The 27914-nt window shown below is 41.8% G+C and overlaps 1 long non-coding RNA gene across 1 annotated transcript; it reads left to right on the top strand.

Moving 5' to 3' along the window:
* The first annotated feature begins 92 nt into the window (after nucleotides 1-92).
* Nucleotides 93-27544, top strand: LOC137164272 (uncharacterized). The gene is made up of 7 exons (XR_010922982.1): nucleotides 93-176; nucleotides 4712-4783; nucleotides 5086-5235; nucleotides 21272-21324; nucleotides 22388-22471; nucleotides 22735-22827; nucleotides 24281-27544. It is a non-coding gene; the product is annotated as an uncharacterized lncRNA (long non-coding RNA).
* The last annotated feature ends 370 nt before the right edge of the window (nucleotides 27545-27914 follow it).

Genomic DNA, 27914 nt, shown 5'->3' with positions numbered 1-27914 from the left:
CCCCCTCCTGCCCTCCCGTACGCCGTGCATCCGGGTCTCTCAGCCGGACGTAGCTGCTGTGCCCTTCCGTTGGGGGGGGAGGGGTCCGGTCACCCAATGTGCTTCCGGTTCCGGGTAACCGGGGCGCCGGGAAGAAAGTGGCGAGGCCGAGGCGGGGGGAGCCCACCCGTCTGTCGGTAAGTCTGGGAGCGGCGCCGGCGCCTGGGGAGCAGCGTCTCTTTTCCCCCGCCCGCCCGCCTGCCTTTTGCCCCCTCTTCTCCCGGCCCCTCCCGCAGGAGCCCGGGGGGGCGCGCGAGTCCTGGGCCCGGCATAAACCCGGTCCCGTGCAGCGCGTCCGGGGGGCTGCCCCCCTCCCTCCGTCTGTCCGTCCCGCCAGTCCCCGTTGGCGCAGGAGTTACTTGTCCGCCGCCCCCGCTGTTCGAAACGTCTGGCTCCGCCCCTCCCCCGACATCCCACGGTGGGCTGTGAAACCGGGCGATATCGGCGGGGCGGGGCGGGGCTCCTGCTGTCCGCTCTTCGCACCTTCACAGGGCGCTGGGGCACGTTTTTCTCTGCAGCCCTGAGAACCAGACGCTTGTTTTTGTAGTGGAAGCTGAGCTTCTCCTGTAATAACCTGACTCCCGGAGCCGGGGTTTTGAGTAGCACACCGGGTGTTTGCTGGAGTTAGCAACACGGGAGGCGGCTGATACCGTTTCCTCAAGATCTGGTCAGTGAAGGTCCATCTTTGTTCTAACAGAAAGCACCGAGAGAGAGAGCGAGATGTATATCCTTACCCAGTGCTACTCTTGCTGACTCCACATGCTCTGTCTTTATTCTCACAAAGTGAGGCTCCTGTTGTGGCACCTAACGAGTTATGCTGCGCATAATGGCATGTGTTGGGGTTAGACACATTTTTAACTTTTAGAAGTCATCTATAAACATTCACTTGTGCACCTGCAGTTACAAACAAACTTGCACTGTATATTAGGTTGCCCAGCAAAGAAGAGTGTTTTGACTATTTTGCAGCCCTAGTTTTGATCTGGTATTTTTCAAGATTGCACTTGTATGTAAGCCACTACAATCAATTTCTAATAAAATTTATAGCAAATGCTGAATATCATAATCTTCTTAGTGCCCCTGGCACTACATTTTATTAGAAATTTAAGAAAATTGAAGATTATTTTTTTTAATTACAGTAGGCTAATTTTGGGTCTGTCAGTCCTAATGATTGTGCCTATATTTTAAGGTGTGAAAGGTGGTTCATGCTGTGAGATCCCTTTGGCATAAGATCATCTGAATCAGAGAGTAGTCTTAATCCAGAATTAATTTGTTGTCACAAGCTTACTTTGTGATCATAGTAATTTTTTTCCTTTTGAGATTTCTTTTAATGATTTTAATTTGCATGAACTTTTAATTAAACTTTATAAGATTAGTTAAAGTGATGCTATCAGCATCTTGTACTGCTTCCTCATCCTTTCAAGGTCACCGGGAATTTAAATGGAAATAGATTTCCAAGTGTCTCTCCTTGTAGCACTACCTCAAGAATTTGAATGGCATAATCATTCGCCTATAGTATTAATATTTATGTAGCATCTTTCATCTAAGAAACTCATTGGCCTTTTCAAAAGTAGGTAAGTATTCTCATGTTACATTTGCAGTCACAAAGGGCTTGTCTACATGGGGGTTTTAGTCCACACTAACTTTACTTACTGTGCACTTGTGTCCATACAAAACAATTCTGCAAAGCATACTAATTGGCCAGGTAACACATGTTCTGTAATGCACTTTGAAATTAAATTAAGTTCATTGCATATTGAGTTAGTGTAGACCAGGGGTGGCCAACCAGTCAGAGAGGAAGAGTCAAAAAATAGATGTAGATATCCAAAGAGCCACATGTCTCTGGTCAATTTCACTTCTCTTACCCTCTGCCCAAAATTCAGGCTCATGCTTCAATTTCTGCAGCTGCTGGTCAATTTCACTGACAGTCTCAAAGAGCAGCAAACACCAAAGAGCGCATGCAAACAGCCCCTTGCAGCTTGCAAGCCGCATTTGTATAAGCAAAGAGCTGCATGCGGCTCGCGAGCCGTGGGTTGGCCACCCCTGGTGTAGACCAATGTATATGTGTGCACACCCCCTCTTTTCATTAGCTTGGCAGTCTGCCAACTGCTATCCCATACTACTTTGCATGATGCCAAGATAGGCTTGTCTGTTTACCTGTGTGCCTTCCACTGCTCTGAGGTCATGTTGACTGGATGTCACATGGCATGGCTAATGGAGTCAAAAATAGATCCAGTTGTTCTGCTCTAATGCTTAATATCTTAACGACAGAACACTAAATACACTAATGATGTGCACTAAAACAGCCACGAATAAAATTATAGGCATGTAGGCCTGGAAGGGACCTCAATAGGTCATCTAATCCAGTCTCTTGCACTCCAGGCAGGACTACTTAAGTAATAACTAGGCCCTGAGGATGGCACATGGGCCACAGCTGTGTGCTGATTGGGCTGCAAGCAGCTCGCAAGCTGCAGGTTGACAACCACTGATCTAATCTGTTCTTAAAAACCTCCAATGATGGAGATTTCACAACCTCCCTAGGCAATTTGTTGCAGTGATTAACTACTGACAGTTAGGAAGTTTTTCCTAATGTTCAACCTCCCTTGCTGCAATTTAAGCCCATTGCTTCTTGTCCTATCCACAGAGGTTAAGAAGAATAATTTTTCAACCTCATCCTTACAGTAACCTTTTATATACTTGAAAACTGTTATCATGTACGCACTTCAATCTTCTCTTCTCCAGTCTAAACAAACCCAGTTTTTTCAATCTTTCTTCATAGGTCATGTTTTCTAGCCCTTTAACCATTTTTGTTCTTCTCCCCTGGACTTTCTCCAAAGATGCCTAAAATGTGGCATCCAGAACTAGACACAATATTCCAGGTGAAGCCTTATCAGTGCAGAGTAGAGTGGAAGAATTACTTCTCATGTCTTGCTTACAGCACTCCTGCTGATATATCCTAGAATGATGTTTGCTTTTTTTGCAACAGTGTTATGCTATTGACTCACATTTAGCTTGTGATGCACTATAATTCCCAGATCCCTTTCCGTAGTACTCCTTCCTAGGCAGTCATTTCCCATTCTGTGTGCAATTGATTGTTCCTTTCTAAGTGGAGTACTTTTCATTTGTCATTATTGAATTTCATTCTATTTACTTCAGACCATTCTCCAGTTTGTCCAGATCATTTTGAATTTTAATCCTATCCTCCAAAGCACTTGTAACCACTTTTGGTTTGATATTGTCCACACACTCTGTGCCATTATCTAAATCAATGATACTCAGACTGAGACTTGCAAGCTGGAAGTGGCTCTTAGTGTGTCTCCTGTGGCTCTTTGCAGCACATATTAAAACTGTGAGATTTAATATTAACCAATCATGATGCTTTTACTATGTTATTAACCAATTGTAGTTAAAATTAATATTTGTTCAGTCATTTTGCTTTGAGAATAATATATATAGTAAATATAACAGTGGATTCACACTGCTGTGGCTCTTTTGGGTAATGTTGATTTCCAATTTGGCTCCTGAACTATTGAGGTCTGAGTATCCTAATCTAAATCATTTGTGAAGATATTGAACAGAACTGGACCCAGGACCAGTCCCTGTGGGTCCCCACTCAATATGCCCTTCCAGCTTGACTGTGAACTACTGATAACTACTCTATGGGAATGGTTTTCCAACCAGTTATAATATAACCACCTTATAATAGTTCCATCTAGGTTATATTTTCTTAATTTGTTTATGGGAATTAAGCAAAAGTAAAACTTATGGAAATTAACCACTTTGTGTTCTTGGTGATTAATTTCACATTTAAAGATCTCTTAGTGTAAACCTCTTTAAAATCAGAATGTACGTGAAGCTGGAAAACCATGATTTAATTTTCTGTATGTCAAATGAGAATTTTAGAGTACAGATTCTATCTATTAGAATCGTAGAATTAAAAATGGAAATGACCTATTGGATCGTCTAGGTCATCTTCCTGTTGATGTAAGATTGCATTGTAAAGAACATTTTCTTGTGTTATAGATGGATGTTAAAGGTAATGTGGCACTTTTTGTGTGAGAGAAAGTTTTCCCTCGTGTTCTAGCCAAAATTCCCCCTCTCCATGCCACTGTTCAGCAGTGTGCTATGTACTATCTGCTGAGCTCCACACCAAGTTGGTGGCATTTCAGTGGTTTTATATTGTATTTTGCATTTGAAGCCATTTGTGGTGAGTATTCTGAATGGAAGGCTGTATATATTGTTTTTTAAAAGTATGTATAAACTTAGATGTCTGCAAAACTTATTTTAAAATGTGCTTTGAAAAATGATGTGTATGTAGTTTCACAGAATTTTTCTGCTTTAATCAAGGTACGAGTCTTAAAATAACTTTCACACAAATTGCATTCATACTCACCACTTTTATATTCATATATAGTGTGTGTGTGTGTACACATATGTACATACTTGGGGTTTTTTTTTGTGTAATTCCTGGCATAGCAAGATTAGACCCTACACCCATGTTTCATATTGTTGTAGTTTGATATTTTATCTTTCTTCCCCAATTTAAATTCTGGGAATTGATCATGGAAACATTCCCTGATCTCAACTATCATTGTACATGTATCTTTCAAAGAAAGCCTTTTTAGTGATATTGTTTACATATATATATATATATATATATATTTCTTTTCACTAGACATGGATAACAGACACGATGAGAAATGTGGAACACCATGTGCAACATCACAAGAAGAGATGAAAGTCAGAGGTGGGAGTCGTGAAATCAAACTCTAGTCTAGGGCAATAGTTGCTGCAGAGAGACTCTTGTATTATTTGTATTCTGTACTTTGCATGAGTAAAAACATTTGACTGCATTCCTTGGCATTGTCATTATCTAAATTATATCGAAAATGACAGAAGGCAAGGAAAATGTTATTTTTTAAAAATGGATTCACCAAATCTTGTTTTAAATTTTAATTTCTATAAAAATGTGTCTTCTGGACTTAAGTTATTAGCTTGTGTGTTGTTACTATTTAAAACCTAATGAACCAGACTTTGTGTTCTCCTAAGGGAAAGACAAGAGGAAGCGAAAACGCAGCAGAAGCAGATCATCATCTATTTCATCAGCATCATCTTCTAGTACTACTACTACGTTCTCCTCATGCTCTTCATTGAGATCTTCTTCCTCTTCAAGCAGCAGAAGCAGTTCAAGTGGCAGAGGTAAGTTGCCATTACTGCACTTGAGTGGGTATTTACCCATTCTGACAGTGCTGCTTCAGACATTTGAAACTCACTTTAAATGTAGCTAAATTACCAGGAAATAAATGTTCAGGTTGGTTCTCAGTTTTTCCAGACTGTTATACCCCTTTTCAGGATTTGTTTTGTGTACCACAAGTTTCACCTCACTTAAAAACAACTTGCTTACAAAATCATGCAAGTGTCTCAGCACATTATTACTGAAAAATTGCCCACTTTCTCAATTGGTCTGTATGAAATTTTAGTTTGTACTGACTTTGCTAGTGCTTTTTATGTAGCCTGTTGTAAAACTAGGCAAATAACTGGATGAGTTGATGGAATACCCCAGATGTATGCAGACCCTTGGTTAAAACCCCTGGGTTAGTTAACAACCTTTGCTATCTTTATTTCTTCACTGTTTTCATTTAACCACTTCCTGTGACTGTTCAAGAGCCTCTTTACACACTGCATGTGCTGTTGATTTGTTCATTTAAATGGCATTAGAAATAAAAATGAATCTTTTCACTCAAAACAAGAAGTAAGATCTCAAATAACATTGTGTACATTTAAAATGTTTTAAAACAAAACAATTGAAAACATTTTTCTACTTTATCTGCCTGTCCAGACCAAAGTTAGTTTTTTGGTTTAATCTGAATTTTGGTGTCAATCCTGCAAATGCTTACGGTGTGAAGTTACTCATATAACTTGTCCCACGGACATCAATGAGACTAATCTCATGATTAAAGTTGTAGCTTGAAAGCTTGTCTGTCTCACCAACAGAAGTTGGTCCAGTAAAAGATATTACCTCACTCACCTTATCTTTAAGATTAAAGTTAAGTAAATAAGTAAATGTTCTTATTCGAGTATGTGTCCCTTTGGGTGCTCCACTTGTGTGCTTCTGTGTGCCTTCAATCACAGATCTTTGGTAGTAGTGTCAGTGGGATCTGCATCTGCGCCCTGTACATCCTTGTGCTGCAATCCAAGAGCATATAGAGGAGGGCGGACCTGCTACTGTTACAATTCCTTCTCAACAACCTGCAGCTAGAGACAGAGCGTTGCGGTATCGATTAGCTTCAAAAGTTTTAGCTAGCTGACTTATTTTATTCTTACCTTTTTTTTTTATTTTATTTTTGTTTTGTTAATTTCCCAAACACGCTGTGTGCTTTTGGGGAGTTCCCCACCACCACCCTCCACATTTGACTTTGGCCCCTCCTTGTCTGCCACCTTCTCTGTTGCAGGGTATGCCCACAACCTCATGCTGCAAACCCTGTCAGACCTGAAATAGGTCTTTGTGCCTTTAGTGATGGGGATTCCAACTGTCTGAGTTGCAAGTTCCCTCTAAGTGGAAGGTCTGCACTGATTTTAAGAGCAGATCTAGGCTCAAGCTACTCCTCATAAAGTATTTCTTGAGGCCTGCTACCACTTCAGGCCCCCTTGTATATTGGTCTCAAACAACCTGAGCACCTTGGTGACTTTCACAGTTCTGACTCCAACAAGCAGAGACGTGGAAACAGCTTCAGAGGGCCTAAGAAGAGGGAGAAGTTGTTTCAGAAATTAGGTAGCAAGTAGATCTTGCGTCCTGGTATGAGTGCTGCTGAGGTTCCTACATCCTCAAAGATCATCTGCAGCATGGTATTCACTGAGAAGTCTCTCAACAAACAGCCCCACTAGTGACTGACATGGGTACCCTCCTCAGCATCCTCCAGTCATAGGGATTCCTTGAAGAAACTGTCTTTGACCGTAACCCATTTCTGCAGGTAGTGGGCGAAAGGACTATATGGATCGTCCAACTGTACCATCCCTAGTACCTCCAACTGCATCCTAACCAGCCACTCGATGCCCTGCTTCATTGGTACCAACTAGGTTCCTTTTGCAAGAGGATCTTTGAGTGTTGGAAGAACCTGAATCACATCTACTGAGATGTAGGAAGAGAGATCTCCACCCTGCCCCACAGGGTCATCATACCTATAGATGAAAACGCAGCCATCAATACCGACACCGTTGCCCCCCGCCCCACTAGAAACACAGGACGATACTTCCTCAGACTCAGAGATCTATGTCCAAGATTCCATTACTTTTCCCATTTGAACCTCCTTCCCCTGAGATGTCTCCCAAGGAAGAGAACCTAGGAATCATTCAATGACTGATCCAGCAAGTGCTCAGCAGGAGCACCCTTGGGGTCCCTCTGCATTCCTTTGTGCCCCACCACAGTGAGCTTTCTGGAATCCTTGGGTTCCATGCAGCATATACAGCACACTAAACTCTGACTCAGGTTTAAGCCTAAGCCCTCCTTCTGTCCACACAGAAATAGTCTTTCTTGGGCCAGGAACCCCTCTGGACTCTGCTAATGAGATGGAACAGAACCTGAGTTCTGCTGTGATGCGGGTAAAAGGCCAGGAGTTTTTCAGCGTGGATGCATCTTAAGGCCATGTCACCAGATTCAGGTATGGAGATTCTACCAACATTAATCCACAATCCCCCCGGGCTGTGTCCAATCCCTTCCATTCAAAATCTTCCCACTCAGTTCCCAAGAACCATAAGTGATTTCCTCATTAAAATGCAGCTGCTCAGCATTTAACCCTTCATTTCCACACAGATGGATCACTTGGAAACAACAGCGAACCCTCACATGTATTAGCTGTGGCCAGCACTTAGGAAGTCCATCATCAAGTGCTGGCCAGAGGAACACAGCTGAAGTCTGGTTAACCTCCAGAGCAAGGTGAGCAAGATATTTGACTTCAGCAAAAGCACAAGAAATGATCATGTCTGCAAAGATATATCCAAGTGAGTGGCAGCATTGGGGATTGACTGGACAGATGAGCAATGCAGAGAGCAAATCAAGCAGCTGAAGACAGTAGCTCAAAGTCAAAGACCTGGTCAGTTCTACAAAATTAGGTTGACATAAGTTGCCTTGCATAGACCTAATTGTGCACGTGTCTAAGCTAAAATGTATCTGCCACCAATGTAAGCTCTCAATTACATCGACATAGTATAACCACCTCTCTGAGCCCCATTTGAGCTATGGCCAATGTTTTGAGTTCAACACAGCACAAGTATAGACATTGCATTACCTATGTCTGCCCTAATAGTCCTCCAGCAGCCATCCAACAATGCCCACCGCTGACCGCTCTGGTCACAGTTGTTAACTCCAGGCCCCAAGGATGATGTAGACCAGAAAGCCCCCTGTCTTTAAAACCCTGTGAATGTTTGAAATGTCTTTTCCTGATTGTGCATCTTGATGAGCACACCTCTAGCAGCTATCCATAGAAGGGTTGTGCACAGCTGCCCAGCTGACCATGCCATCTACACTCTCCAGATATGCTCTGTCCTGGAGTAGATAGGAGATGTGGGGAGAAGAGGCTTCGCGAGCACAGCTACAGACTAGTGGTAGAAATTTTGACATCAATGAGCAGATTGCACTGGGGATGCAGGAAAAGAGGTATGACAGGGACCATCAGCAGTGCCGTATGAAAACAAAGGAACTGTCAGGAATATTAGAAGGCCAGGGAGGCCAACAATCAATCTGGTGCCAAGCCACACACCTGCAACATTTACAAAGAGCTGCAGGCCATACATGGGGGAGACCTCATCACCACCTTGCACACCACCGTGGATGCCTCGGAGGAGCATGAGTCACAGGCCTCTGCCATGAACACGGAGGAGGAGGATGGGGGATATATGAACGGGGTCCAGTTATGCCAAGAGCCAGGCCACATTTGAGACACCACCGCAATCCAGTCAATCAAGCACAGATGAGCCTGATGCAGGGGAAGGAGCCTCAGGTAGGTAGGTACATTTAATTTCCTATGACGGTGGCACCCTAGTTTAGCAGGAGACAGCTATTGAGTTTTCATTAATTTTCTCATACTAGAAAAGGTTTGGTATAACAACAAGAGGTAGAATTACCTGCTTTTCATTGCCCTCTAGAGTTAATCGGAGGGGTGGACATGCGGAATAGTTTATATACTCAGAGTCCCTTGAATTCTCCTGCGAGATCTTGATGAAACTTTTGTAGAAGTACTTTGCAATCCTTTGCCAAAGGTTTCTAAGGATGGCAGCCTTATTTCTTTCTCCGTGGTCAGGCACTTTTCTGTGCTAGTCAGCAATAACTTTGGCAGGTACCATTGCAGTACACGGCCTAGTAGCATACAGGCAAGGGTGGCTTCAGGATGCCATCTGCAGCTGTGCTCTCTGTGCCTTTTACCATCAGGAGTGAGATCAGCTAAAATCACTTCCGCCTGTGGAAAATGGGGCCAGTCTTCAGAGCCATTGCCCTGTACTCCCATTTACCTTCATGTAACCAAGCAATTCCTTCTTCGTTTCCCTCACCCTTGGCAGGCCATACTCCCCATGGCTGGTGCTCAGCATGATGCTGTGCACAAATACTCTGAAGCAGAAGTGTCAATAAGCAAATGTTTAAAACTTTAGGGGAGCAAGGAAATAGACTTCTGAATTTTAACTTTAGTCACAATGGAACAATACTGACAATGGTGCCTGTGTTTTATATGCTGCTGCTCCTGTTGTGTCCTTGAGGGGATCCCCCTCCACACCTGCAAAATGCCTGAGTCAGATGAGGAGGAGAAAGAAGAGGACTCACAATGACATATTCAATAAGATCCTGCAAGCCAGTGCTGCATCGGACCATGAAGAGGGGGCTTGGAGGATCGGAGAGGGAAAGAACCTACAGGTGAAAGGCTCAGGAGGCCAAGCAGAAAATGGAGAGGGAGACACCAAGATATAAGGGGGCTTCTCCGGCAATAAACACAGATGCTGCAGACTTGTGGACCTACAGGTCCTAGAATCCCAGGCTCGCTTTCCTTTGCAGTCCATAGAGAACTGCAGCATAGCACCTTTTCCCCTATCCCCCCACTCCCCGAGTATTCAACATGGCATCCAGGGCCACATCCCTATCCCTACCCATACCCCTACCCACTCCACACCGGGGCACGACAGTAAGGACAATCACAAGAGCACATACATTAACCGTGGCGCTCTCAGGTCAGAGTATGTGTCGCTAAAATGGACATGAATAGTCCTTCTTACTGTTTACGTTCTGGCCTAAATGTATTAAGGTTTTAATGTATTTACTTGTATGGAAATTTTTTTAGGTGTTTTCGTTAGTCAATAAAACTCTATTGTTTGGGAAATAATTCATCTTTATTAGTTCCCAACAGATGCTGCATAATGCGCGGTGGCAGTGAAAGTAGTTGTACTGTACACTAGTACGCAACCCATAGGATCAGTGACAGTGTAATAATCCTACATGTACAGCAAGCGTCACAACATTTAAACAGGGGCATTGTCAGTGTTATAGTCATAGATGTCCAGCAAGCATCACACACTTGCTAACAGGCTCCCAAACTGCAAGGCCAGAGAGAACATGGTATGCCACAACCATTGCCATGGCTCATGGTTAAGTGTTCTTTCCCAGCCTCCCTGAGCTGTATATAGCTCCATGTTGATCTCTTCTGATAGCCTTTGTGTCTGGCTGTTCAAACTCAGCAGACACCATTCCATCTCCACTCTCCACCCTGGGAGCAACTTTTCCCCCTTTGCCTCACAGATATTATGCAGGATACAATAGGCAGCTATAACCATTGTGATATTTTTCTCACTTAGATATAGTCTGGTGAGTGAAGGGACACTGGCATTGTTTAATCTACCAAAAGCACATTCAGCTGTCATTCTGCACCTGCTGCGCTGTTAGTTGAATCTTTCTTTGGTGCTGTCAAGGTGGCTGGTGTATGGTTTCATGAGCCAGGCGAGTAAGGGATTGGCTGGGTTGCTCAGGATGACACAGTCCTGTGTTCTTAACAATGTGAGGGTCGTGTATCTTACCTGTCCAGCCAACACTGATGTCAGTGAAGCATCCCTAGTGATCCACCAATGATTTCATAACCATAGAAAAATATCCCTTTCTGTTGATGTACTCTGTGCCAAGGTGGTCTGGTGCCAAAATAGGGAGATGCGTTTTGTCTCGCTCTCCACTGCAATTCAGGAACCTTGTTGCTGCAAATCCATCCACTATGTCCTACTCGTTGCCAAGAGTCATAGTCCTGCATATCAAGATCATTAATGGCCCTGCACACTTGTATGACAATGGCCCCCACTGTGGATTTTCCAACTCCAAAATGGTTTTCCATTGACTAGTAGCAATCTGGTGTTTTAGGTTTCCACAATGCAATTGCCACTCAAATCTCTACTAACAGTGCAGCTCTCATTTTGGTGTGTCTGCGTTGAAGGCTGGGGCGAGCTCAATGCACAGATCTAGGAATGTGGCCATGCGCATCTGAACGTTCTGCAACTACTGCTCCTCAACTTAAGCCTGCATTCTGCTGCAGTCCGACCAGTCTGTGCTTGTTTCGCAGGCCCAGAAGCAGCACTCCACTGTTTGCAGTTGCTCCATGAACGTTACCAACAATCTTGAATTGTTTCTCACTATGACCCACAGTAACATGCCTTTCAGGAAATCATTATGTTCCACATGGCTCTGCAAATACCAGAGGATTGTGCATCTTGTGCTTGCAACGCTCATGACAGTAGTGCAGAGCTGTGCAGGCTCCATGCGTCAGAGTTGACGAACAGTGACAAATCCTATGCGGGTTTGTGGGATTTTCAAGATAGATATGAAAATTATGGAATGGAGATGTCATTATGGGGTGGAAAAACTGCTTGATGTTACAGTCCATCACCCCCTGTGCTACTTGTTTCTGACTCCCCATGCATTGCCAAAATTTCCCACAAGACAGTGCACTGAACGATGTCGAGTTGGACGCTGGGGTACTTACTCAGAGTGCACCGTACTCTACATCGAAACAAGCACTCCGGGTGAGTATGCACACTGCCAACTATACACTTACTGTTGAGGCTTTATGCTGATGTAATTTCAGGAGCAGAAGTCAGTAGCATAGATATGCATAAAGATTCTAATGGCACCTATGAGAATTCCCCGTCTTTCTGCCTCTTTTATGAGGAACTCAGCTGGGAACTGTAATGACCACTGAGCTTACAGTGGTGCATGACAATCTGCTGAGCAGGGATGGCGTTTATAACTTCCCAATCACAGGTGCTGCCTGATGAAGGTCAAGAAGTGGCCCTGCTGCTGCTACAGCACAACCTGGGTCTGTACTCGGATTTGGAGATGACCCTAGGAAGCAGCCCGCTGCAGAATCTGCATCAGAGCAAGCTCCAGAACCTGGTGAGTTTCTGCTCCCGCGTTTGCTGCTGTTAATGTATGGATGGGAGGGATTTCTGGCTTATGGCCCTATTAAATTATTAATGTAAGCCAGGGGCTTGGTGTGCTTCTGTTCAATGCAGAACCCACACCATTCCCCTAGCATCCTCCATCCTCCAACATCGTGTGGGATTCAAAATGGACACCACGAAATGAGGAAAAAAGTTTAGCAGTTACCATGAAATATGTAATATAACAATCAGCAAGTAACTAAGTTGGGGCTCATAATTAACAGCTTCATGTACCCCTCTTGTCTAATACAATGCAGCTTATGAGTAGGCCACACCTACACTGGCCTGGACTGCCTGTAAACTGAGTCCCAGAAAACCCTGGCTGTGCAAACAAAATCAGTGTGGTTTTTTTGGTTCATAGCTCCCTTAAATATGAATCTAAATTACAGCAGAGGATGGTTGTCTCTCTGTGTTAGGATTCCCCTTGGCTGGCAGTCAGCCTGGTCTGTTCATGGACACAGGGTGTTTGTAAGAAGGCTGCCTCCATGCTAAATCAGCATCTTGGTTTTTACCATGAATTTTCACCCGTTACTGGCTGGTGAGGAGCTTGAGCTTCACACCGAGTAGGACCTCTAGATGGTCAGTTACATTCCAGGGCGGGGAGTACTTACTAGGTCTACCTCTGTAACTCACAAGCCCCCTCTGTAATGCTTCCTGTGGGTATCCAGGGTTGTGAGGCACCTCGCTACCATATGCCCTTAGCATGAGGAAGCTTTGTCTGTGCCTGCTGGGTGTAAATTCCCCAATACCACCAGCCTCTGGCAACACAAGTGTTGCCTTCCAGGCCTCTGCAGGCCCTACTCTCTCTAGACAGGTTAACAATAGGCACACTCCAACCTCCAAGCCCTCCAACCATACACCTGTAGTGTCCAGCCCCTGTTTCACTGGACAGCCAAAGGAACAGCATCCCACAGTTTACCAAGAACACAGCTCTGCTTAACACTCAGCACTTACATTTGTTTATAGAGAAAGCTAGTAGAGGTTTATTTAACAAAGAACAGATTGCAAATGATTACAAGCAGAAATATTGGAAACAAAGGGTTCCATATAAAATAAAATTAAACGGGCATACTAGAACTCATATTTAACTAATAAGACATTGTCATGTTATAAAAGCAAAAGCTCACCCAAAATCTTTCCAGCATATTACAGCCAGCCATGGCTGTGATCTTCTGTTAATGAAATAAACATGTTTTCCTCTTGCCTCCTCAGCTGAAAGAGGCAGAGTTTGTCTCAGTATAGTCCAAATATTCATTGTCTACACTTGCAAACATAACCCTCACTGCTTGCATTTTCCTGTCTAAGATCTCTCCTGAAGACTTTACAATCATTTGATTAGAATTGTTCTCAAATTGTAAATGGGTGTTCATTGTGAAATATACAATACTCAATTTACATGTAGGTAGAAAGAAACCTGTTTTTTTACCTTTTTCTGTGGTGACCAGTTTCAAGTCAGACACGAAGAACATAATTTTTATTCTATAGACATAACTCCTTACATATCATCTGCATATACATTTTGCAGTGATTATGAGGACCAGTATATGACAGGCTTTCAGTAGAGATCTTCCATGATTCTTTGAACTGCCATGTAGACACCAGACCCAGGGATCCCTGTAACCATTATGCACCCATGTGCCCTTTGCCACTTTAGCACCAAAATCCTCTAGGTCACAACCTGCATTCTGTGACGTGCTGGTCAATCACTAGATACCTGAATATCCTTTAGCATAGACTGATGTCTACTCTCCACTGGTCTAGAACAGAAGTTCACACTTCCACTCAGGGACCTCCAGAATATCCATGTTCTCCATGCTTGCCCTGCTTGAAAGGATTGAAAAACCATAGTTGGTGACTAGACTCATCCTAAGTCTCCCTTCCCAACCTCCAACTCAGGGAAAAATGATGGGGGAGAAGCAGAAACGTTTCAACTGAATTTTGCATGTGTATCTTACTGTGATGTGTAATGACTTTCAGTGAAGCTCCAAAAGACATCTGAAGTGGCCAGTGTTTTTTGTGTGAATAGTATAGTAAAGCCCATTAATAAAAACTATTGTCTTTTAACCTTGAATTAAATCATCCCCTTTGATAGAGTGGAAAATGTAATTATTTGTATTATGGTCAAATAATGTGCTCTTTCATTTTCCTTCTACCTCTGCAGAGCAAACACATGGCACGAGGAGCCTGGGGGAGCAAACTCACATAATGCAAGCAAGGAGAGAGAGAATCCGAAATGAGCTGATGGAAATGATTCTAGAGAAAACGGATCAGCAATTTGAGTATCAGAAGGCTCAGGATACAAGAATAGTGGAAAAAGAGAGGCTGCACAGCGTGAGGTGAAATTGGCAGAGAGATTAATGAAGCATGACTGCAGGTGGAAGGAGGAAGACAGCACAGCAGCAGTTGCTGTTCGAGCAATCACTTGTGCTCATTGCTACCAGACCTCAGGTTCCACTGCCACCTTCAGCTCCTGCTTCAGCCCCATGCTCTTAGCCCCTCTGCGCTATTGTGTCCTGCAGACTGCAGCTTTTGAAACGTTGACTGGACCATGTATAAAATGCACCAGAAAGGCAAAGGGGAACAGAGGGACGGGACACCCAAATAAGCTGTCCATGTCATTTGGTAACATGCATCTTTCACTATTTTGGCACTGAGTTTGGTTATTGTATTGCCCATTTTGACTGCCGCTGGTCAGCCTTTCTGGTTTTTACATTGGTACATAAATACATGTTTAAAATAAAGTGTTGAAATGCACATAAGACTACAGTAGCAAGTTTTATAATATGTAGTGTTAAAAGTGCCACAAACGCCAATAAATGTCATCACATACCAATTTTCAATAAACCACAGCAGAGACCTGCCTGTAGCTTTTGGGCCATATGGCAGCCTGTAGGTTCATAACACCTCATACCAGGCTGCCCTCCTGATGCCTCTAAGTCTGGCCCAGAACCATCTACACTGCAGCAAGCACAACCTATCAAAGCAGATGTTTAACCCTCAGAGTTCTCAACTCTCTCAATTGGTGGAAAAATCCCCACAGGGATTTCATTGGAGTTCCATTTTTGTGTCCATCACCTACAAAGACCATCACCACAGATGCCTCCCTAGTAGGCTGGAGAGCTCACTTCCAGGACCTCATGGAACAAGGCTGTTGGACTCATCAGGAATCTACTCTTCACATCAATCAGAGCAGTTCAATATGCATGCATCCACTTTCTACTCAAGATCAAGGGTCACTTGGTCAGAATCATGATGGACAACAGAGTGACCATGTGCTATACAAACTGCTAAGGAGGCACAAGATCCCAGTCCTCATGCACAGTGGCAAGAAAAACTTTGGAATTGGACCATAACCCACCAAATTGACATAGCAGCAGCGTATCCGCCAGGTCTGCAGAATACCATAGCAAACACACTGACCAGACATTTTTGCCAGGATCATGAATGGGAACTGAGTGATCCTAGCCAATGAGAGATTTTTCTCACCTGGGGCTTCCCAGAGATTGACCTCTTTGCAACACCGATCAGCACAGCATACCAGCACTTCTGCTCAAGGAGAGGATGCAGCCACAGCCCTTTAGGTGATGCCTCCCTCATCTTGTCCGTTGGCCTCAGACTCTGTTCTATGCCCATCCCCTAACATGATGGTGCCTTAAGTTCCTGAACAAAGTAAAACAAGAGAAAGCAGTAATCATCCTTAAAGCACCAACATGGCTGAGGCAGATATGATTCCTGGATCCGATTCACCTGTCTTTGCAGCTACCTCTTCTCTTGCCTCTGACAGCAGACCTACTGACCCAAGAATTGGGCACAATATTCACCCAGTCTCTCCACACTACATTTCAAGGCCTGGCTCCTTGAAGGCCGTTTGGCATAGTAGTGTTCTTTCAAAGTATGGAATGTGCTGTTGAATATAGGAAATCCTCCATGAGAAAGACTTACCTGCAAAAGTGAAAGCTGTTCAATTCCTGGTGCACACAACAGGCATTATCTCCCTCTGAGTTGCACCTCACTCCTTGAGTTTAAAAACCCTGAATTTGTCACTCAGCTCCATCAAAATCCATTTGGCTACTATTACAGCTTTTCACTTACCTATTTAGGAGTTTTCAGTCTTTGCACACCCTTTGACTTCAGCATTCATTAAGGATTTAACCAACCTTTTTCCTCACATCAGAGAGCCTTCTCCACCTTGGGATCTTAATCTAGTTCTCAACACATTGAGGAAACCACCCTTTGAGCCCGTATTAAGCTGTTCTCGCCTCCATTTATCCTTCAGAATGTCCATCCTCATAGACATCCTTTGGTTAGAAGGGTTCGAGAGTTGGGAGTTCTCATGGCAGATCCACCCAACACAGTCTTTTACTGGGACATCCTTGTCCCCATCCTCACTTCCTGTCCATGGTCTCATCGGACTTCCACATCAACGTTGTTGCCAATCTTCTACCCCAAACGTCACACTACACATAAGAAGAGCCCTTGCATTCTACATCAAAAGAACTCAACCCTGCAGAACCTCTCTAGACTTTTTGCCACTTTTGCAGATAGAGTCTTCCATTCATCCTATTTCCATCCAAAGACTCAAAATGGGCCTTAGGGTTCATTTTGGCATGTTATGAAGCTTCTGGAGTACACCCCTGGTTAGTGACTGCCCATTGCACTAGGGTGCAATCCACCTGTTTTCCTGCTTAAAAACATCCATTGCAGACATTTGTAAGCTGCCACATGATTGTCCATGCACAGTTTTTCCCAGCACTAAGCTATCGTACATGCTTCCAGGGCAGATGCGGCTGTTCTTCAATCATTACTAGATCCGTCTCCTCAGCACCCACCCCCATAGTTTGGTCACTGCCCAGGAGTCAGCTGAAGTGGAGCACCAATAGGACAACTACTCAAAGATAGAGAGGGTACTTACCTATATAGTAGTTGGAGTTCTTGAGATTGTGTTGTCCCAATGGGTGTCTACCACCTGCCCTCCTTCCTCTCTAGTTTGGAGTCCTTGCCTCTGACTGGATTTTGTGGTTGAGAAGGAGTTGTGGTGAATCCACCTCCCCTGTATGCCCTTGAATCAGAGTACGAGGATGGATAGAAGCACACAGATGTACAGGGTGCAGGCCCGGAAACTGCAGACATTGCTACCAAAAATCTCTGAAGAGTGTATAGATGCGCACACACCTAAAATGGAGCATCTATATGGGGCAAAACATCTTGAATTCTAGTTACTGTACAAGTAAATAACCTCTCCTTGTGGGACTGGAACCTCTGTTAGTAATGGGCTGCTTCTTGGGAAACTCAATCTTCAATTCTGGTTTTTACAAATAAGCTTTCTGTTCATCTTTCTTAAAACTGTAGCCTTGGGGTAGGTGCACATTAGTTCCAAACAAAAGCTACAATGGAGGAAAAAATATTGTGCTAAGCGGTAAACTTGGTCTTTGGGATTGTGAAATATTCTGGTGTTATAGGTCTTATCACAAGCCAGGTGATTGAACTGCCCATTTTAAAAGGATGCTTCCAGCCAAACTGTAAAAATGAAATAAAAAATATTAACCATCCCCACTATGGGGAAAGGAATAAAAAAAAATGACTAAAGTCTTCACACCACTTTTGGGCTAGGGCTTTACTGCCCAACTCTGTACTTGGCTTTAAGTCCTCCCTCTGCCTAGACTGGTTTCGTGAAGTCCTTGCTGCTTGCTGCCTCAGGTTTAGTTTGATTGAATTTTTTAATAATCTGCTGCCCCGAGACTTCATAATCATACTCTTTGTGTAGGGCTCTAGATACATTATGTCTATTCCTGGGAGGAAACAGTGCTGCAGCAAGTGTAAAAATGTGAATTCTCCATTTGTTTTCTATCTTTCATGTTTTATTTGTATTGCATTCGTGTGCTCAGATCACAAGACAGGAATACCCAGGATAGGGAAAAGAATTCTCAAAAAAGATAAAATTTCTTAAAATGACAGATTACCCTGTAACAGGCACCCAATTCTATTCCATAGAAGACACTGGAAGGAGGAGTAGTTTCACATTGACACAGAGATCTATAATCTCAAATGATTGAATTTGTTTAACAATTTGATATTCACTGAAAATTACTTGATACATTTTCACAACTGTTTGATTCAAAATGTGAAAGAGCCCCACTGTAAATTTCATTATTCGTGTTTGACTGTAACTTTAAACATATAATTTAAAATGTTTGGATGTTCTATGTGTAAGGATGTTCCTGGCTATGACAACTTACTTACAACTGTTTATCTCTGATATAAATTAGGGAACTAAGGCAAAAGCTTTAATTTTCAACAGAGAGTCAGAGTGGGTCTAAGCACATTCCTGTCTAATAGCCTTGCTTATAATTCGTTTGCTTTCTGAAGTATTTTACTGAATCCTTATTGAGAACTGATGAGTGAGTAGCCAAAGGATTTGTGGCAAATGGAAGCAAAAACAAATGAACAGATCATTGGTTGCTGCAGTTGTGATTAATGTACTAGAACACTGGAACTGAAAGCTTGTGTATCTCCTAGCCCAGCAGTTACTGTAAGGGCTTAGTTAGTATGGCTAATTTTGGGGTTGTGCTTGTATTTAAATAAACTAATCCAAACTAATTATAGGTGCGGCTGGTGGCATCACCTCTTGTTAAGGTTCCCCAACACAAGACCTTGTTCTTGGTTGCCTATAATTTTGCCAAACTTTAACCATTTGGGTTGAAATTTTCCATGTCTGGTGTCTGCCTCAGGCTGACACTTTCCAAAAAGTGGAACCCAATATTCCTGAGTCTAACCATTCCTTTGCTGTCAGCAAATACCAGTGAAATCTTCTGGAAAAGTGTTTCATTCCCCTCTAGTGCTAGTTCTCATAGAGAATCACATCCTACTGTTGCTACCACTTACTGCATTAACTTAAGTGGTAAAGGTCTGTGCAGTGGATCCAAAGGTCCAAACCTGGTGGGGATCCATGTGGGTGTCAGTGTGATGTCACATGATGGAGTTTGTTTTTTTCAAAAAATGTCAGAATTTAAACACAAAAACTAGTTTAAAAAACACTAAGGTTGAAAGTGACGCAATCAAAAGTTAGGCAATGCCAGAATTAAGACCACCTGTGCAACCTTAATTCAGTTCCTTGTGCATATGCATTATGACATCGTCTTTAATTACATGAGCAATTTAACTTCCATAAGACCCCACCTCATTCAGTGCACAGGATGGACCCGCTATTGAGATGAATCAAGGTTAACCAGTAAAAGAGGCTGGTGTCTGCCTCATTTGTTGCCAAAGTTGGAAGATGTGTAGTGAATGAGGCAGGGAATTGCAGGGAGAGGAAGGAAGGTCTCATGGTTATGGCAGCTGAATGCTCCCTTGGAGAATGGGATTTTAGTCCTGTCTGCCACACTTGTGTGATGGTGGGCAAGTCACTCAAACCAAACTTTTCACAAGTGGTCACTAATTGTGCATTCCTTATTTTAAGCCTCTGAGGTTCAATTTGCAGAAGGACTGAGTGCTCCAAGCTGCATCTGAAGTCAATGAGAACTATGCTTTGGATATATAAAGTTCTACATAATGCTGAGTTCTCTTAAAAAATCAGGTCCTAGGTGACTCAGATTGGGTACCCAAAATTAGTGGATACTTAATCTCTCTGTGCCTCAGTTCACCATATGTAAAATGGGGATAAAACCACCCCCTCACTTCACAGAGGTGCTAAACTATTAATGTTTGCAAAGCACTAAGATGCTGTAATGATTAGTGCCATAGAAAAGCCCATGAGGAAATTATTTGGGTCTTCAGAGCAGTATTTGAATAGTGTGGAATAAATAATGCATGGGGCAACACACTGAACAAGGATCAAACAAAATAATTGAGCACTGTCCATCCTGTGCACTCAATGAGTCTGGGGTCCTGTGGAAAAAATATGGGATTGTATCATTAAAGACTATCAATAGGGGGGTCAAATTAAGATTGCACAGAGGAAAACCTTAATACTGGCATTTCTTAACTATTTGAGTGCTTTACACTGCAACTTTAATAATGTTCTTTTAATATAGCTTTTTTGTGTAATAGTCTAAAGAAGTTATAGAGCTAATTGCTTAATTTTAGTCCAGAAAACAGATTATATGGACTGTCAGGTTGGTAACCCCTTATTCAAAGTCAAAATTTTTCACAATGCCCCTACATATGCTAGAACAGTAAGAGTAAAAAGTATATCAGTAATAACAATAAGACTCTATAATTTGTGAGAGTTTTGAGAGCTTGATAGAATACTTGACCTTGAAAGGGAAGAGAGGGGAGTGTGTGGAAGTGAGATTTTCTTTGCTTTAGATTGTAATAAAATTTTCTTTGGCTCATGAACTTTGTGATTGCATTATGTGACTCCCAGTGGAATCACAGGCCTATTGGTTGAGAAAAACTGGTCTAGATATTGTTAGATATGTTCATAATCTGTGACTGTAACTGAAGAAACATATTGTTTAGAAATAATATAAATATACTGGTGCAAGTAATCACTGGTGGTGAATTACGTATTATAATGTCGATATTCTACCATGAGGTGGCGGCAAACTGCAGTTAGAGTTTTGAATTTTACAAGGTCATTTTGTGTCAAGTTTCACATATGTATATATATATGTATGTATGTATATATATATGTATGTATATATAGACTTAAGTATTCTTTTTACTCACACTTGCAACACTGTCTCTTTCCTGCTCTACTCATTTCAATGTTTATCTGTAAAATAACCCATATTTTTAAACCCTAAAATTACAGGCTTTTTTTTTTTTTTTTTTTTAGATTGTCCCAAGTCTAAATAAAAGAAAAGGAAAAAAGAAAAACACAACAAAAAGGTAAATGTTTGCTGACAGAAATAAATAGCTATCCAGGCAGAAAATTTTAGATGCTACTATATTCTGATCTGATTAAAACTTACATGGGAATCAAAACAAGGAACATAATTGTCTGTGCATTTAAAAAGAAACATTTCTGTGGTGATATTAAATGACCCAACAATTAAAATGTACAAATTGGATGTTTCAAAGGAGAAATTAAATGGAGGTTCTTCTAGTAGTCTCTGGAGTGGGTGCAGGTAGAATTGAAGGCAGTCTTTGAGAGGAATTGGGGATCCTGGTGCCTCAGTCAGTTTTCCCTTTCTCAATTAACAAGTTTCAATGATCAAGACTGAGAATGAGTTATAGTACTGAGCTGCTGCCTCTGTCTATACAATCATTGCACTATCAATATTAAACTTCTTGTTAAACACATTGCGGACCTTGTGTGACTGGTGCTGTATAAAATAGCATCTAATTCTATTATAGTAGCTTTGCTGCAATAAAAATGCCATAATGGGATTATGAGTGAAGGCAGTTGTATCTGGTCTACATTTCTGCAACCAATTCCATCATTTTGCAGCACAAAAAGGGAATGAATTCACCATTATGTTTAGAAATATATAAGCCTCAATTCCACCTAGTGTTTGTGGACATCAGAAACAAATAACTTTTTGAAAGCAATGTGGAACAGATTACTGATTTTCCTAAATTCTTTTTAAGCTTAATAAGCTTGTGATATCCATCAAGAAAATATAAATCATTTAGATATAATGTAATCTGCATTTGTTACTGTCTTATATTTTTTATTTCTGTCACTTCCTGCTCAGGGATTTCAGATATTTAGTGAGGCAGTGATCCCACCACCACTTCTCTTTCCAGACATCATGGGGTCACTAGGCCTTAACAAATATCAATCTCTTCGCTGCCCCCCATTTAATAAATCTACAAGAGTTGGCCTAAGCGTAGGGAGTTATGGCAAAAGTGACTTCCAGGACAGGCAATTTGTGTGTTCATACATATTTGGGTTGGGTGTTTTTTGCTTGTGCTTCTGTTAGAAAGCATGAATTTTTTGTACTTGTAGAAGAGGAAAAAAGAGAACAAGCTGAAGAAAAAGAAAGAAAAGAAAAAAAAGAGAGAGAAATCAGGACCTATCCAGCTTTCCAAGGTACGTATGCTGGTGTCTATTTCATTATGCCCTATTACTCCCATTCCTCTCCATGCACAAGTGGGAAATAAACTGTCTACCAGGAAATGGAATACAGTTGGCCACACCATCCCTAGCTTCTGCTCTCCAGGACCTGGAAACTAGTGTCTGTTTCCTTTGTGATAATAAAATGTACTTATTAATATAACTTTGTTTAGAAAAGTGTGAACATATTTTTATTCTTTGTAATGTATCCTGAATGACAGTGCATGATCTTGTTTTAGTACCTTAAAGACAAAAAGAAGAATGAAAACTACAGCATGATAACAGGAAAAAAAATTAAGATGAAAATAAAGAAGAGTAAAAAGGATAAAGAGGTAATGGCTGAAAATGGTCTGTATTTCCCAAAAGAGGGAGTACAGTATCTTTTTATATTTTCCCAGAATAGTTGCATTGTGTAGATGAGCTGATCGTACTGTTAAGAGTTTTAAATTGAGTGCAGTTTTTTATGTAGTTATGGGGCCACCATAGCGAGACTAGGTTTTAGTTCCTTGGGCATGAAATAGTTTTCTGATGTATGCCTGGACTATTCTGATATTCAGGCGTGTAAGGTATGCCTGTCTGGGTTAAGTAAGGAGCCCTGAGTTCTCTAAGTTTGTGTCAGACCTGGCTCATGGTTTTCTCCATTGATGTGGTTTATGGTTGGTTTTACTTTTAACCCTTCTGTGAAAAAGGGAGTATTCCAGGGTCCAGTTTCTACATTTGGCTATGTTCGTTGCCACCATTTCCCATTTTCTTGACGTGTATGAGGCTAGTCATTGCTGCACAAGTGTCAAATGGGAGAAAAAGGGATTGGTACTCAAACTCCACACACTTGTTCCCCACAGTTCCAGAGCTGCTGGATATTTCTGTTAGGGTGATCAGCTGTGAAATAGCTAAAATTTGACAATTAAATTTATATTATGAGGCTTTAGAGTCATGACCCAAATTATATTTTCACACTTCTCAGTAGTTCCCACTTCTTAGATTTGTTTGTCTGCAGTCTGACCAATCAGCAGCCATTCAGAATGCTATCTTGTTTGTCTGTCCCGCGCTGTTGAACTTGATTGACTAACTGTTTGATGATAACTACTCACTTTAGAGTTGATATATTGTATGGACCATTTGGTCAAAAATACATTGTTTGGCTATTGTCCTCAAGCTACGCTGAATCTGACTTTATTTTGCCACTTTTATCCTAAGAATCAAACTGCTTGATGTTTAGATGATGGTACTTCATAGTTCCTTATCTGATTATTTATAGTGGCTAGAATACCTACTGTCAGTGAGGTCAGTACAACATTTGTGCCACCTGCTCAATCAATTTAGTATTTGCAACACAAGTTTTGTTAATAAATTTTACATTCTAAACTGTGACTCTTTAAAACAGTGAAACCCATATAAGGGACCACTCTTAGAAGGCATCCCGAGGCTGTGGCGCCACCCAGGGTCCTCAAACATCTGGTCTGATTCTTCATTGCCTTGCACCTGGTATAGCCAGATATACCTGTGCAACCAAGGGTTCGTGAAATTCAGCCATTTGGGTTTGGTAGCAGTTGACATCTATTTTACACAGGTGTAAATTACTCCACTGAATGCAAAACAGTGGAGAACCAGGCCCATTGAGTACAATTCTGTTTGATCTGTGAGAATCTGAGTACAATTCTGTTTGATCTTTTAACTGATTTTCTGTCTCCCTTGAGTGACTCTTTAAGTTTCTTCCAAGATGACTTCTTAAGAAATTAAATTGTTTACTGAACAGTTTATAAGAACTGCTTTTCTAATCTACAGAGAGACCGAAACCGTGCTGAACTCCTTGATTTCCTAAACTCTGCCTTGTAATGGAAAGAGTGCTGAGCAAGGACTTGTAAGTCTACCAAGCCAGCTGGTCATCATGCCTAGCAAAACATAAAGGAAACTCAGGGAAAAGGGCACCATTTGTGACAAGTTCAAACTCTTGTGCTGTGAAGACAATCAGTGTCATTTATAACTGGCAAAACGAAGAGTTACTGCTAACTTGTTTATTAATATCCATGTCCTCCTTTTGAGATTCTGAAATAATAGCGAAGTTGCAATGTTGTATGAGTGCTTAAAATGTGTTGCTGATGATGATCTGAAGTGAAGACGTATTTCAGTGTATCAAATACATCCCAGAGCTGCATGCAGAGCACACTCTTAATTTCAAATGTCTTTAGTGTTTCTGGTAGCTTAAACAGAGTACTAGTAGGTCATTTGCTTGAAAAATTAGGTGTATCTGTATGTATCTTTTCAGTAGTGATTTTATTCTAAAAAGCAAGATGACTCTTTGTGAATAGTACATCTACAGAAATGAATATCTTTTTTAACAGTCATTCTTCAATATGTTGTTTTCTCAAAATTTGAGACTTGATCTTTCTCATGGGTGTTTATTACCATGTGTCACAATCTTGGTAACAAATTTATGATTAAAATATTCTAGAGTAATAAAAACATTACCTGCATATCTTTATTCAGAAATAGAAGCAGAAAGGACTCCTCCTTTGGCACCGATCAATTACGTTTTGAACATTAGTGCATACACTTGCTCCACATTCTGACTTCTAATCACTCTTACAGGTGCCCATGCTTCAGGGGGAGAGGCCCCAGTGTATGTTGCAACAGTACTAATGGCAATTGACTTCAGCAGGAGTGTCACATGCAGAAAGATTATATGATATATGGGCCTTAGTTAAAAACACTTGGGGCTGAGCAAAAACACTTGGGGCTGAGTTGACCTAGAGTATTGAGGTATTTGACATCTGAAGAATCACTGCAGTGTTCCAAGGAGACTTTTTTTTAAACAAATTGACTTGTGAAACCATACATATCAGAAGCCAGTTTTATAATGTATTTGATGTTAAACATTTGTATAATTCTCTAGTTATTAGGAAAGCACTTAAGCACATACTTCTGTCCTTCCCCAGTATGTAAGTGGGTGCTTTAAATCCCACTGAAGCCAGTGGAACTAAGCATATGCTTAAATGCTGTCCTGAATTGGGGCCTAGGTAAGGAGAGTGGAGATTAGGAAATCTAGGTTCTATGCCTTGGTCTGCCACTGGTCTGTTGTATGGTGTTGGAAAAATCACTTAAATCATTTTCCTCTGGGTAAAATGGGAGTGATAATATTGATCTATGTAAAGTGTTTTGACTCCCTTGGATGAAAAGTATCATAGAAGTGCAAAATAGTATGGAGTAGTACTAATCTCTTTGTAATTAAGGTTGATATTGATTTCTGATTATATAAGCCTGATTTCAAACCCATTCCCATAAGAAAGCAATGTCCCTGCAATTTCACAGGCACATTGTATGGAAGGCTAGAATTTCTGGGAAGCACAGGGGAAAAATCAGAATTTTAGATTAAAATGCTGTTTTAAAAACTCCCCGGTAGGTTGACTTTTGGAGGGAAAAGTTTTGGGCTTCACGTATCTCCAAAATGGCTTGGCCTACAAACTCCACATTTGTCTTGTCTTTTCAGCCCTGCTGAGGAGAGTTTAGTTGGGATAACAGATCCAACACAACAGCCCCATTCCCTGCCTTATTAGAACAGGGGTATGAAGAAGTGGCAATGGAAGGTGGAGTCAGACACCTGATTAAATAAGTGTCCAACCCAGGAAGGAAAGATCAAGAAGAAGCAAGTAGGAATTGGGGAAACTGACCATCCTGCTTATTGAGACTTAGAATATTTGGGTATTTCAAATTCCATCTTAAATAAGCCATCTGGTGCTATTTTGCTCTGGCTTTGTGATTTTGTGCAGAGTCTCGTCTGGCTTTAATAGCATGGTACTATTGTGTTTCTCTTACTTTTTGTTGTATCGTGAACTCCAAATGCTCAAAATCATGTCAGGCCCCAAAACAAGCTTTAAAAAATAATAATTTGGAGGTTCTTTTTATTTACCTTTAGTGGGTTTTGAGCCTTTGAGGTTCACCGTGGTCACATTTCCAAGCTTTTCTCTGCTAGGAATGGATATATTTTTTTTAAACGAATTCTGTAATTTCCGCCCCACCATCAACCTCAGCCTGGACCAGTCCACACAAGAAATCCACTTCCTGGACACTACAATACGAATAAAGGATGGTCACATTAATACCACCCTATACCAAAAACCAACTGACCGCAATACATATCTTCATGCTTCCAGCTTCCACGTTACACGATCCATTGTCTACAGCCAAGCCCTAAGATACAACCGGATTTGCTCCGATCCCTCAGACAGAGACAAACACCTACAGGATCTACATAAAACATTCTTAAAACTACAGTACCCACCTGGAGAGGTGAAGAAACAAATTGACAGAGCCAGATGGGTACCCAGAAGTCACCTACTACAGGACAGACCCAGCAAAGAAAACAGAACTCCACTGGCCATCACATACAGCCCCCAACTAAAATCTCTCCAACACATCATTAAGGATCTACAACCTATCCTAGCAGATGATCCCTCACTCGCTCAAGCTGTGGGAGGCAGACCTATCCTTGCTTACAGACAGCCCCCCAACCTGAAACAAATACTCAGCATCAACCGTACACCATACAAGATGATCACTAACTCAGGAACCTATCCCTGCAACAAACCCCGTTGCCAGCTCTGCCCACACATCGACTCTAGTGACACCATCACAAGTCCTAACCACATCAGCCACACCATAAGAAGCTCATTCATCGGCACATCTACTAATGTTATATATGCCATCCTATGCCAGCAATGCCCCTCTGCCATGTACATTGGCCAAACCGGACTGTCACTACGCAAAAGAATAAATGGACACAAATCAGACATAAAAATGGTAACATCCATAAACCAATCGGAGAGCACTTCAACCTCCCAGCACACACTGTAGCTGATTTGAAAGTTGCTATAGTTCTACCAAAAAAACCTTCAAAAACAGACTTCAGCAAGAAACTGCAGAGCTGGAACTCATATGCAAACTTGACACAATCAAACCGGGTCTGAATAGGGACTTGGAATGGTTATCTCATTACAAGAAGTAATTGTCACTGTTCACACATTCTCACCTCCTAATCAATGGTTGTAAATAGGCCTCAACTTCTCTAACTGAATGTACTTTGCTTATACCTAACTTCCCCATTGTTGTTTCTTAACTTTAGATGTGTATATATACCCCCAATCTGATTTCTGTTCCTTACATCTGACAAAGTGGGTTACAGCCCATGAAAGCTTATGCCTGCAGAAATTAAATTTGTTAGTCTTTAAAGTGCTACAGAACTCTTGTTGTCTGAGCTCCTTGTATCAGGCCAGGAGGGACCACCAGATCATCTGGTCTGACCTGCATATCACAGCCCACTACCTACAAGCCATCCACCCCGCTTATGTCCAGGAGTTGGGGCTTTTAGTAAACATACATTGCAAGAGTTGGCAATATGTTTATCCACCTTTCCTGTTAGTAG

This window comes from Emydura macquarii, unplaced genomic scaffold (assembly GCF_026122565.2).
Source record: "Emydura macquarii macquarii isolate MOO-44397 ecotype Brisbane River unplaced genomic scaffold, CSIRO-AGI_Emac_v2 contig_2676, whole genome shotgun sequence".
In the NCBI taxonomy this organism is placed as follows: Eukaryota; Metazoa; Chordata; order Testudines; family Chelidae; genus Emydura; species Emydura macquarii.
The sequence above is the reverse complement of the archived record's forward strand: the minus strand, read 5'-3'. Positions and strand labels throughout refer to the sequence as shown.